The sequence below is a fragment of the Schistocerca serialis genome, chromosome 2 (assembly GCF_023864345.2).
Source record: "Schistocerca serialis cubense isolate TAMUIC-IGC-003099 chromosome 2, iqSchSeri2.2, whole genome shotgun sequence".
Taxonomy (NCBI): Eukaryota; Metazoa; Arthropoda; class Insecta; order Orthoptera; family Acrididae; genus Schistocerca; species Schistocerca serialis.
This window is the reverse complement of record NC_064639.1, coordinates 501,442,136-501,455,733: the sequence shown is the minus strand read 5'-3', so window position 1 is coordinate 501,455,733 and position 13,598 is coordinate 501,442,136.

The following is a 13,598-nucleotide window of genomic DNA, read 5'->3' as shown; positions in this document are numbered from 1 at the left end:
TTATGACTAATAAATCTATTACTTAAAAAAAGACTGAAATCAACCAGTGATGTGGTCCTTGACACCTTAGATTTTGATCATTTTTTTACATTATCTTCATGTTTGTTCCTGCTATCATTATTTTCACATATTGATTAGCTGTACAAATGCAAACAGTGTGACTCCCATTAGCTCCAGCTATCATACAATTGTTTGGTTTTAATACAGCAAACTTTTAGAATCCAATTTGATTTGAAAAGTTTGTACACTTCTCTCAGGTTTCTTCAAACTAATTTGTTTTGAACGCACATAGGCTTCCCATCACCATCTTTTCCTATAGAAAGGTAATCACGTTTGTTAGGCATGCACCTGCTACTATTGTCATTACAAAAAACTTTTTCACGAACAGAACTGTTTTAGCAGACAAGGACTGTCAAGGCTTAGGACCAGGAGTAAAGTGTATGCACTTTTGTTCCATTACTTTTTTCCTTACTATTTAGTTGCTTACTCCAAACTCTTTTTACAGGAGTACACTGCCAACTTTGGTTAGGGAAGTCAGCACTAAAAAAATTTCGGTTTTGCTACAAATGTGAAGCTTGTCTTTAAACCAGTCACTTAACTTTGATTATGTAATATCACAGCCACATGTTTCTGATATTCACCTGTTTCTCCCTGATAAAAGTTTTCAGTTAATTTTAATGTACAATTTTGGTAAACATTTTTGGAATACAGTGATCAATAGATTATTATATTTTGACTAAAGTTCAGTCTTGATCACACCATTTATGTTTCAATGATGTAGGTAACCGGTTTCAGTTATTTTTACATAACCATCATCAGACCCATGGCTCCCTTAGGATGGTAGGCGGAGCTCTCCTCAGCTGCTACGAAGATCAGTTGACTTTGTAGCAGCTGAGGAGAGCTCCGCCTACCATCCTAAGGGAGCCATGGGTCTGATGATGGTTATGTAAAAATAACTGAAACCGGTTACCTACGTCATTGAAACATAAATGGTGTGATCAAGACTGAACTTTAGTCAAAAAAAAAAAAAAACATTTAATGTAATTTGATCAGCTTTATATTTGCAATATTTCTTTGAGCTGATATTTTTCTTTATTACTGAGGATTTCATATAGAATCCAAAGAGCAGTTCAACAAACACAAGCCTTCTTCAACATCAACAAACTCAGGGTTGTCAGTCATTCTATAACTCAGTTGTGCTTTTCCATAAGAGTCTTTTGTTTCAGTTATCAGTAATTTAGGGTTTCTTTCATTGATAATTTCTCTCTAAATGAAGTGCAGATTTTCATTCTTTCTTCAGTACCCAAGTCCAAATCAATCATCCAGTGTGAGTTTCTTTTTAAGGGATTGCAACAAGACTTTGACCATTTTTTATTCATAGTGTGTATCCTTTGGAAATAAAAGAAAGGTAAGGCACAATCATTGTAAAGATGAATCCTGTAAGAGGTATAAAAATGTAAAATTCATTAATATAAATTAAATTAGTGCATTAATTATGAAGGAACAACTTTCTGAAATACTATTACACAAATCTAGAAATGCATGACAATGAAGTTGGGTGCTTGAGTCCCCAGATTTTAATGAATCTTACTGCATTTTATGTAAAATGCCACTATTTCTATTTCAGAAAGGTTACTAAACATAATTGAATGTGCATCATATGCTGCATTGCAGCAACCTGCTCCTCTTTCCCCCTCCAGTGCGTTGGTAACTATGTGTCAAAAATTGATATCTACTGAAGTCCATTATTGTGTCAATAAAATTGAAAAATTTTGTTTAATAATTGTTTATTGCTTGTACTTCTTTTCTGTTATGTTAGTTGTAATTCAGTAATTGTAAAACAAACAGCTTTATATGCAGATCTGAGATTCAGTGAAGACACCTTGTAAATAAGGTGAAATGGATCTGGGTGCCCAAGTAAAGTAAAAAATACTTCATGTGCAGCTTACAGAAGGCATTTTTCTTTTAAGCAACTGCAGTTTATATACAGCTGCTGCCAACATGGCACCATGAATAACTTTTAATATGATTTTAACTTTAGTTGAACCATAGTTTTATCAACCAGTCTCCAAAAGTTGTGATACAGATGGCAAATTTCAGTACAATTAAATTAATTTCAGTATGTTCCCACTGGAATACTATCATGAGATTTAACACGCTTGTTATAGATAGTGTATAAGAAACTTTTTTTCCAAAACAAAAAATTCTAATTTTGAAATTTTAAGAATTAAAATAGTTTGTTTTTGAAACATTCAATGTTTTTCTAAATCTAATGAAGTTGCACACATTTTTAAACCTCAAAAGAAACTGAATGAAGTAGAACAAATTTCAGTTCTATAATTCAAGTAGTTTTGAGGATGTAGCCATTTTATGATTTCAAAGCATGACAAAAATGTCACATTTATTGGTAGCTTTAAATATTATGAGCTCTAAAATGAAAAGACCAAAGAAATATTTAATTTTGGATTTTTCATTGATCTGACAGGTAGAATAAAATGACAAATAATTTCAAAATTCTAAATCATCAATGTTCAAATTTAATTTATTATTGGTTAATTTCACGTGGACTGACCCTGATGTTTTCATTATTAAACATGCTAATTTTTGTGTAGCTAAAAACATGTGTATAGGCATAATGATTTTTTTTTCTTTATTCATATTTTGAAACCTGTTTACAGGCAGGCCTGCAGCAGCATACTACGCCGCTCTTTGGCCTCAGAGAAACACAAAGATACAAATGAAGACAATTAGAGAAAAAAGATGGTGGACATACAAACGGAGACAAACACTTTTTAAAATACAGGGTGCCGTTCACGGGCATAGAGTCCAAGATAAAATTGTTCAGACACTTGGACACATACAGAGACGAAAATTGTCACACGTGAACATAGGGGCACAGAACGAGCAACACTGATCCACTTAAGTGCAAAACGACGGCACACACAGAAACACGAGGCATTGACCTTCGGTGCACAAATGTTCACTAACCGTGTACAAGTCCGGGGACCTGCCAAGAGAGGAGGAGGGGGTGGGGGTGCGAGAGGGAGAGGGAAGAGCAGATGCCATGGGCAGGGGAGATAGGGGGAAGGGAGGAAGGGGGAGGGGAAACCCGGGGGAAGAGGGGTGGAGGAAGGGGGTGGGGGAAAAGGAAAGAGAAGGGAGGGAGGGTGCCTAAAGGAAAGGACACAGGAAGTGGGGGGGAGGATCAAAGTTGATAGGAGTGGTAGATGGAGGGGAGGAGGACATCATCAGGGAGGGGGAGCTGGCGGAAGCCACCTTGGGAGAGGGTAAGGAGGGTGGAGAGATGGAGACCAGGTGGGACGTGGGAATACAGGCGCGGCAGCAGGTGGCGGTGGGAGAGGATGGGCGAGACAAGTGTGTGAGGAGGATCGAGTTTGCGGGATGTGTACAGGATCCGTATCCTTTCAAGGAAAAGGACGAGGTGGGGGAACAGAATGAGATCGTACAGGATGCGATAGGTGAGGCTGAGAGCATGGCGTTCAAGGATTTGAAGAGATTTATAAAAGGTAGGGGGGCGGAGATCCAGGTCGGATGGGCGTAACAAAGGATAGGGCGGATGAGGGATTTATAGGTGTGGAGGAGGGTGGAGGAGCCCAGACCCCACATACAGCCGGAAAGGAGCTTGAGGAGACGGAGTTGGGAGCGTACCTTGGCTTGTATTGTCTGGAGATGGGGGGTCCAGGAGAGGCGACGGTCGAGGGTGACGCCAAGGTACTTGAAGGTGGGGGTGAGGGCGATAGGACGGCCATAGATGGTGAGATAGAAATCAAGGAGGCGGAAGGAAGGGGTGGTTTTGCCTACAATAATTGCCTGGGTTTTGGAGGGATTGACCTTGAACAACCACTGGTTGCACCAAGCAGTGAACCGGTCAAGATGGGATTGGAGAAGGTGTTGGGAGCGCTGCAGGGTGGGGGAAAGGGCAAGGAAGGCAGTGATATCGGCAAACTGGAGAAGGTGGACGGGGGGTGACGGCGGCGGCATGTCCGCCGTATACAAAAGGTACAGAAGGGGGGAGAGGACGGAGCCTTGGGGCACACCGTCAGAGAGAAAAAAGGTGTAGGAATCCGTGTGATGGATGGTGATGTAGGAAGGACGGTGGGAGAGAAAGGAGCCGATCAGACGGACATAGTTAATGGGAAGGGCGTAGGTTTGGAGCTTGAAGAGGAGACCGGAATGCCATATGTGGTCATAAGCACGTTCGAGGTCCAGGGAGAGGAAGATTGCGGAGCGACGGGAATTAAGCTGTTCAGAAAGGAGATGAGTGAGGTGAAGCAGAAGGTCGTCGAAAGAGAAGGATGGCCGAAAGCCACACTGGGTAACGGGAAGGAGGCGGTGCTGGCAGAGATGCTGGTGGATGCGGCGGGTGAGGATAGATTCCAGGACCTTGCTGAAGACCGAGGAAAGGCTGATGGGATGGTAGGAGGAGACGGCAGATGGCGGTTTGCCAGGTTTAAGGAACATCAGGATACAGGAGGTTTGCCACAGGTCGGGCTAGTAGCCGGTGGACAGGACTACATTGTAGAGCCTGGCCAGGGTGGAGAGGGACAGGAGCTTCATGAAGGTGACGGTAGGTGACACGATCGTGACCAGGAGCGGCGTTGCGTTTTGTGCGGAGTGTAGCAAACAGATCCTGTGTAGTGATAGGGGCATTGAGTTCCGTGTGTGCAATGGAAACCAGGGGCAAGGGGAGGGACAGAGGCGTCAGTTCGATCGCGGACATCGGGGAAGACGGAGTAATCGAACTGGGGATCATCGGGGATGGAAAACACATCGGAGAGGTAGGAGGCAAAGTGATTGGCCTTACTAAGGGTGTCAGGAAAGGGGTGATCATCATGGAGCAGAATATAGTAGGGGGAGGGTTTAGTTCTGGTAAGGTGACAGAAGGCTGACCAGAACTTTGACAAGTTGATAGGTAGGGTAGCATTTAAATGGGTGCATGTCTGTCGCCTGTCCCGGCATTTCTTGGCCGCGAGCAAATTACGAATGTGTCGCTGGAGTTGCCGGTAGCATCGTAGTGCGTCCGGGTCACGCGTGCTGAGGAAGCTACGGTAGAGACAGCGGGATTCACGGAGTAGGAGGACGGCCTGTGGGGGTAAGGTAGGACGGTGGGGGTGGATGGCGACAGTAGGGACATGGGCCTCCACGGCCTCAGACAAGGTCTGCTGGAGAAAGGAGGCGGCAGGGTGATGGTAGGTGAAGGGGTGCGTATCGACCTGTGTGGAGAGGGTATTCCGGTAGGCATTCCAGTTGGCACGGGATAGTCATGGACGTACTTAGGGGGAGGGTCATTATGAGGGTCGGGGCGGGGGCGATGACCGTCCGAAACGGTGAGGAGGACAGGGAGATGGTCGCTACCAATAGGCTCCAGGACATCCACCGTTATGCAGCCAAGGAGGTTGGGGGAGGAAAGTACAACATCGGGAGTGGAGTTGGATTCGGGATAGGTGTGCTGGGGGATGGGGATGAAGTCGCCTTGAAGGGAGGAGAGGAACCAATGCCACCGCCGTAACTGGGCGGCAGAACGAATATGGATGTTGAGGTCGGCGACGATCATGTAGGAGGAGAAGGTACGGTCAATGTGGGCGAGGAAGTCGAAGGGAATAGGGGCGTTAGGGCGGACATAGATGGTGGCACAGGTGACGGTAAGGCCGGGGAAGAAGAGACTAAGGATCAGGTGTTCGGTGGGGTCGGGAAGGAGAGGTTGGAGCCGAACGGGGATCTGGCGGTGGTGACCAATAGCAACTCCACCACACGCAATCGGGAGGGGATTATCGGAGTGGTGAAGGAGGTAGGGTGAAGTGTGGACGGTGTGGTGGGGTTGAAGGAAGGTTTCATTGAGGAGGAAGGCATCCACACAGGGGGTGGCAAGGGTGTGCAGGAAGAGGTTCTTGTTGGCGGGAAGGGAGCGGATGTTGTTGAAAAGGATACGGTGCTGTCGCGCCATGACAAGGAGTTAGACGAGGGTGTCAAGACGGGAGAAGGTGAAAGGGCCTGGTTGTTGGAGTAGGTGGCGTACATTTTTAATTGGAAAACGGAACAGGCGGCGAGGGATATCTGTTGGAGGGTGTGGGGGCGCTGAAAGGATGAACATTCTGAAGGACAATGGTGAGGAATCTGATGATGTCCTCAGCGGTAGGGGGCAGGCGAAGGGAATTGCCGGGAGGGGTGGGGGCGTCCAGAGGATGGACAGGAACGGTGAGTTCAGGAGTGGTAGGAGGGGGTCGGGCCTTACATTTCTGGGAGTACGTAGGATGAGGGAGGTTACAGGTATTACAGGAGGGGGGGGGGGGGGGACTGGAGATAGGGGCACTGCCGTAAAAATTGGGCTTGCCTACAGTGCGGGCAGGTGGGGGCCTCGTGGCACTCAGATGTCGGGTGTGCATTATACCACAAGCACCTTTGGCAGCGGAGGGATTAAGGAGGGGAACGGGAAGGGTCAACTTGGTAGCGTTGGTGAAAGAGAAGGGCACCCTCCTTCAGGAGACGGTCGATGGAGGGGGCGTGTTCAGAAAAGACCTGCATATGGCGGGTGGGGCCGGCTGAGTTATGGATGCGGCAAAACGGACGCACCTCCAGATGGGGATGCGCCTTGAGTTCCGCCAACACCTCCTCCTCCGTGATCGCCAGACTAAGCCGAATGATCACGGCGGTGAGGGTTGGCAGGTGACGCGGGGGTTGGGGTTGGCATGAGGGAGGTGGGGAAGGAGCAGGGGTGAGGGAGGCATTAGGGCCAAAACGGGTGACACGGATGCGGGAAAGAAGATCTGTGTGGAGGGTAGGGCTGGGGGAGGAGATGAGCACCGAATCACAGCGAGGAGTGAGGAGGGAGATGGGGGCAGCAGGAAAATTCTGGTGAAGGGAGAGGGTGAGGTTCTGGGCCTCAAGAAGGGAGGGATCAGGACGGGAGAGGATGTAGTGGTAGGAGGAGGGGGAGGAGGAGGAGGAGGAGGAGGAGGGGGCGGGGACAGGCGGGGAGACATCCATGGCATCATGGGCGGGGGAAGGGGGACGTGGCGGAGCCTTTTTGGGAGCAGAGGAGGCAGGGGTGCCACTGGGGCACTTGACGGCGGCGGAGGAGGTATGGGGGATGTGAGCAACTGGAATGTGGCGGGGAGTGGCGGGTCCCAGTGCTGGAGTCGGCGCCAGAGACAGTGAGGGCAATGGCGAAGGCGACGGTGAAGACGATGATGATGAATGTGAAGGGGAGAGTTGAGCGTGGGCTGTAGCCTGCCCCGGGTGACCACCCTAGCGGGGGCCGCAGAAACGGAAGGAGTAGAGGGAGGGAGTGGAGGGAAGGGATCAGAGGAGGCACAGGAGGGAGGAGCCGAGGATGGGGTGACAAATAGTGAGGGAGATGGAAGAGTGAATGGGGGGGGGGGGGGGATGGACTGAGGGGGGAGTGATGCGGCACACCACGTGATAGTGGTGGCGGCGGCAGAGGGGGATGTGTATATGATGGCAGTGGTGGTGGCAGTAGTGGTGGTGGTGGGGGTCGACATTACGAGAAGGGGAAAAGCACAGGACAGGACAGAGAAGCAAACGAGGGACGGACAAGGCGACGAGAAACACAGAGTAGAAGGAACGGAGAAACTATGAAAGAGACTGGGGCTGAAGCCCCACTCTGCTGCTGCTGGCAGGGGAGGCGACCTGGCTGGCTGGCCGGTGGGGACGCTATTGCTATGCTGCTGCTGCTGCTGGACGCTGCTGGCTGCTGAACGCTGCAGGCTGCTGGACGCTGGCTGGGACCGCTGCTGGACGCTGGCTGCTGGCAGGAACCGCTGCTGGCTGCTGGAGGCTGGCTGGGACCGCTGCTGGCTGCTGGAGGCTGGCTGGGACCGCTGCTGGACGTTAGCTGCAGGTTGCAGGCTGCTGGCTGGTGGCTGCTGGTAGGAACCGCTGCTGGCTGCTGGAGGCTGGCTGGGACCGCTGCTGGCTGCTGGAGGCTGGCTGGGACCGCTGCTGGACGCTGGCTGCAGGCTGCTGGCTGCTGGCTGCTGGCTGCTGGTAGGAACCGCTGCTGGCTGCTCGCTGGGACCGCTGCTGGCTGCTGGCTGGACCGCTGCAGGGTGGCTGGCACCTGCAATATACCTAACACTTCGATTAGGACCGAAAGGCCAATCGAAGGGCGGTATCCTTCCGGATTACCGCCGGAGATGGGCGTAATGAAGCCATCAGTCCCTGTATAAGTTTCGGATTTTCACTATCAAAACAGGTAAGTTTGAGAGTATAAGTGTGCGAAATAACTGATATGACTAATTTCGTTAAAACAGCGACTTATGTCACTAAAAAGATAATATTTAGCCAGAAAAAAGCGTTTCTAGAAGTGCCTGCCACAAGAAATTGTTCTTGGGTTGAAAAGACTTGTATCACTACTCTTGTTAAGCGGGACGCCCGGTGCATAGGTCTTTTCGCTAGGTGGCATTGACTTTACCCACGAATCCTTTCTCTGGGCCTGTCGTAGAAGCGGCTCCGTCTTACAAAATCTAAAGCAAACCTCCCACATGAATTCATTACGCGCCAAATATTCATTAGTCGCATGAAATACTTCTTCACTGGTTGCAAATTCGGGTAGTTCTTCTGAAAAAAAAAAAAAAAGAACTTGCAGTTACATCCTCATCAACATACCTTATGTAGGAAAGAAGTCGTGGTCGACCGCCAGTGTCGGTTGTCTCGTCGTTCTGAGGCGAGAACTTACGACTGCTCTTTATTTTTCTCCTTCAAAATGTCTTTAGTGTCACTGGACATATCGCTAAGTCGACGACTGACTGAGTCAGCAGACAGAGGAATATTTTACTATTTCTCTACACTCGTGTGCGAAGAACGTTTCTGCTATTGTGTGTAGGTTTTTAGCCTTCATGATAAGTTCAGCTATCTTATGGCTAGTCTATGCGTGATGCCAGCACTGCTGTGAATGTCAGCGCCCTTCAGCCAGAGACAAGAGGCCTGTACATATTGCAAAACAAGTATCGACGTTGTCATGAGCGTCACTTCCTTTTTTATTTTGTAACCGACGATCGATGAAAATAATTAGCGTCTTTACTTAGTAGATAGGAATGTTTTGTTGACAAAAGTCGTTTCAATTTTCCAGAAACTGAGTTTTTCACCAGACACAACACCTTCGGGTATTAAGCAACTTGGTCCTTGTTATTCTTTGATTTACCTGTTGTCTTTTCTTTCCATTTGCGTGTAGTTTTATGATACGAATATTGTCGACTATGGTGGTGGTTTTTTACTATTCCTCTTAGTGTGTTCAGTTCAGATGTTATGATTTCTTTAGAAAATGGATATTTTATTTGTCTCTCTACACAGGTTCGAAAATATGCTTCTTTGTGTGGTTTCGGATGTTAAGAAATACTACACTGATGAGCCCAACCATTATGACCACCCGCTTAATAGCTTGTTTCTCCGTCTTTGGAACAAAATACACACAGGAAAAAAAGTTTTGCATCACCTCGGTTCCGAGAGTTCCGCAACCTGTACAGAAAATTGGAATAGAGATCAACATAAGAATCGTTTCCGCCCTTTTTATTGCTCATGAAAACCACACATTGCATGTTGTACCACCATATAGCGAGACCTTCAGAGGTGGTGGTCCATATTGCTGTACACACCAGTACCTCTAATACCCAGTAGCACGTCCTCTAGCATTGATGCATGCCTGTATTAGTCGTGGCATGCTATCCACAAGATCATCAAGGCACTGTTGGTCCAGATTGTCCCACTCCTCAATGGCGATTCGGCGTAGATCTCTCAGAGTGGTTGTTGGGTCACGTCGCCCACAAATAGCCCTTTTCAATCTATCCCAGGCATGTTCTATGAGATTCACGTCTGGAGAACTTGCTGGTCACTCTAGTCGAGCGATAACGATCCTGGAGGAAGTCATTCAAAAGATGTGCACGATGGGGATACGAACTGTCGTCCATGAAGACGAATACCTCGCCAAAATGCTGCCGATATGGTTTCACTATCGGTCAGAGGATGGCATTCACATATCATACAGCCGTTACGGCATCTTCCATGACCACCAGCGGCGTACGTCGGCCTCACATAATGCCACCCCAAAACACTCGCTGGATAGTGTGTCTAAGGCGTTCAGTCTGACCGGGTTGCCTCCAAACAAGTCTCCGACGATTGTCTGTTTGAAGGCATATGCAACACTCATATCTGAAGAGAACGTGATGCCAATCCTGAGCGGTCCATTCGGCATGTTGTTGGATCCATCTGTACCGCACTGCATGGCGTCGTGGTTGCAGAGATGGCCCTCGCTATGGACGTCTGGAGTGAAGTTCCGCATCATGCAGCCTATTGCGCACAGTTTGAGTCGTAACACGACGTCCTGTGACTGCAGGAAATCATTATTCAACATGGTGGCGTTGCTGTCAGGGTTCCTCCGAGTCATAATCCGTAGGTAGCGGTCATCCACTGCAGTAGTAGCCCTTAGCCGGCCTGAGCGAGGCATGTCTTCGACAGTTCCAGTCTCTCTGTATCTCCTCCATGTCCGAACAACATCGCACTGGTTCACTCTGAGATGCCTGGACTCTTCCCTTGTTGAGAGCCCTTCCTGGCACAAAGTAACAATGCGGACGCGATCGAACCGCAGTACTGACCGTCTAGGCATGGTTGAACTACAGACAACACGGGCCGTGTACCTCCTTCCTGGTGGAATGACTGGAATTGATCGGCTGTCGGACCTCCTCAGTCTAATAGGAGCAGGTCATGTATGGTTGTTTACATCTTTGGGCGGGTTTAATGACATCTCTGAACAGTCAAAGGGACTGTGTATGTGATACAGTATCCACAATCGACGTCTATCTTCAAGAGTTCTGGGAACTGGGCTGACGCAAAACTTTTTTTTTATGTGTGTGCATCAGTGATACTGTGTATCAGGGGTCCGATAGTTTGTTGGTAGGTTTTGTGGAGGAATGTGGCATTAGGTGTCTACACACAGGTCATGTAATTCGCGTAAATAAATGTCCTCTGATTTGAGTACGCGGAGATGGCGCCCGATAGCGACCTAGATGGGTTCCATAAGATTTACATCAGGCGAATTTGGTCGCCGAGATATCAACGTGAGTTCACTATAATGCTCCTCAAACCATTAGAGCATAGTTCTGACTGCGAGACACTGACAATTATACTGCTGAATGATGACATTGCCGTCAGGGAAGACATCAAGCTTGAAGAGATGCCGAGGGTTCGCAGCTGTCACAGTGTCTTCGATTATTACAACAGGTTCCATGCAAGCACAGGAGAATGTCTTCCATAGCATAATATTGCTCCCACGAGCCTGCGTCCGTGGCGCGCTACGTGTTTCGAGCCGCCATTCACCTCGATGATGGTGTTTTTGGAGACGACCAACGACATAGAGTAGCAAAAGTGTGGTTCACAAGAAGAGCCGACGTTTCTGTTGATCGACGATCGGAACCCGGCGGTCCTGTGCCCACTTCAATCGTAACTGACGATGTTGTTGGTTCAACATGTGAATGCATAGGGGTGGTCTGCTGCGGAGCTCCATGTTCAACAGCGTGGAAGACGAACGGTGTGCGCCGAAACGCTTGTGCGTGCACCAGCATTGTGTTCCTTCAGAGAGATGCCACAGATCACCATCTATACTACTTTACGGAGCAGACAAGCTTCGGTACCTCACGTTCTGTGAAGAGTAGTGAACTTCCAGCCATTTGGCGCCTAGTGGTAGTTTCATTGTCGTTCTCCCTCTTTCCGTAGATGCTCACGACAGTAGCACGTGAACATTCGACCAGCTTCGCCGTTTTCGAGATACTCGTTCACAGGCTCTGGGCAGTAATAATCTACTCTTTGCCAAAGTCGTTTATCTAAATGGATTCCCTCATTTGCAGCCCATGTCTTCACTAAGGTGATCCTCCGTCTGTGTCTGCTCCGCTTACATACTTCTGTTATCGCGTCAGGTGCCCACAACGCCACCATGTTTTGGCTTATCAGCACATGTATTATACAGTCTGTGGCTGTTTGTTTTCGATAGATTTTGAATTTGTGCATTGTTCCATTTCTTATGATTTCGGGATAAGAGTATTAGGTTTACAACAGAATATGAACAAGGCAATAAAACAAATTTACTTGATCTCGGGATCTCAAGAAATGGAACAATCTGCACGTAAATCACTAGCAGCTTCCTACAGGTCTTCAAACTTACTCGTGTAGCTGTTAATACTGATGCATCTATACATGTGGCTGTAATACACAACTATGTTTATGTTGCCTTCTCCTGTTCTGCTTAGATGGTACTCATGGACCTGTATGGATATTCAATTCTCCATTCACGGCTTTTGAAATAATTCTCACAGGGCATACAAAGAACATTTTACTGTTAATTTAGACTTATATAAATTAATCTGGACTGAGCTGGGCGTATTCCAAAAGTCTACCAACGGCGATTTATCAGTTCTTATTGTGTTACCAATAAGAATCTTACAGTATAATGCCACTTTGCATCCTGTATTCCATCTTCTTCTTGTTTACTCGTTTGCGTATATTCTGATATTAAATCTTATTTTACGTCTAATCAGTCCTTTGTTAATCGTATGTTATCAGGCTATGACTTAAAATAATGTCTATCACGAACTGCCGAATATAATAATTTAATATAACATTTCCTGTGTTTGTATGGCTATATGGGCACATTCCGAAAGCCAATACATTAAAATATATATATAGCTGCTACAATAACCATTTTAATTTTTTTGAAAAACATGACGGAACTGAACGGCCATCACAGATATTAGCAATACCCGTATATGATTCTATAGGCAGGTGGTAACATACGGAAGATACACACTTCTGGCATCATCTATGGCCTGATAAGCAGCGATTTCTTATCTTGTGGGACGCGGACGCTGGCCGTTCGTATCTGCAGCGTTATCGACGACCGGCGTTCTCTGGCAGCAACAGAACCGTAAGTACACTCAGTAATCGACGTGAGGCTGTTATGTGCCTACCTGTTCTGCAATATGCACAGAGGAATTGCTTGGATCTGTTTCCAAGAATGTGAAGCAATGATTACCGCGATTGAAAAATAGTTATACTCAAGGGTGCCTCGCGTAGCAGACGTGCAATTTACTCAATAGGAAAAAACACCGGCAAGATAAATAGCTGACGATGTGGACACTACACGTCAGCTAGATCTGTCGCACGCTTTCTTTTCTGACGGGTGCGAGGCGACTGCACTTTTTCTGCAGCGGATTGTCGATTACCGACGAACTTCGTCTTTCTTTCTTCTTCTTCTTTATTATTATTATTATTATTATTATTATTACTATTATTTGTTGAATAAGTTCTTAACTTGCTGTTGGTAGTGAAACATTTTACGTGTAATACTACGTCAGTTTGAAAGAAATGTGGGGAACAGTGACCCTGGCCACACTGAAGAAAAAACATCGGCATACTTTAAACCGAGTAATTTTGCTAATGTTGTTGCTGTGGTATGCAGCCCGAAGTCTATACTGTGCAGTTCTCTTCCCCTCTGCATAACTATTGCAACCTAAACCCACTGAAACCTGTTTACGGTAGAGAAATATTAGTTATTCTATCTACTCATACAATCT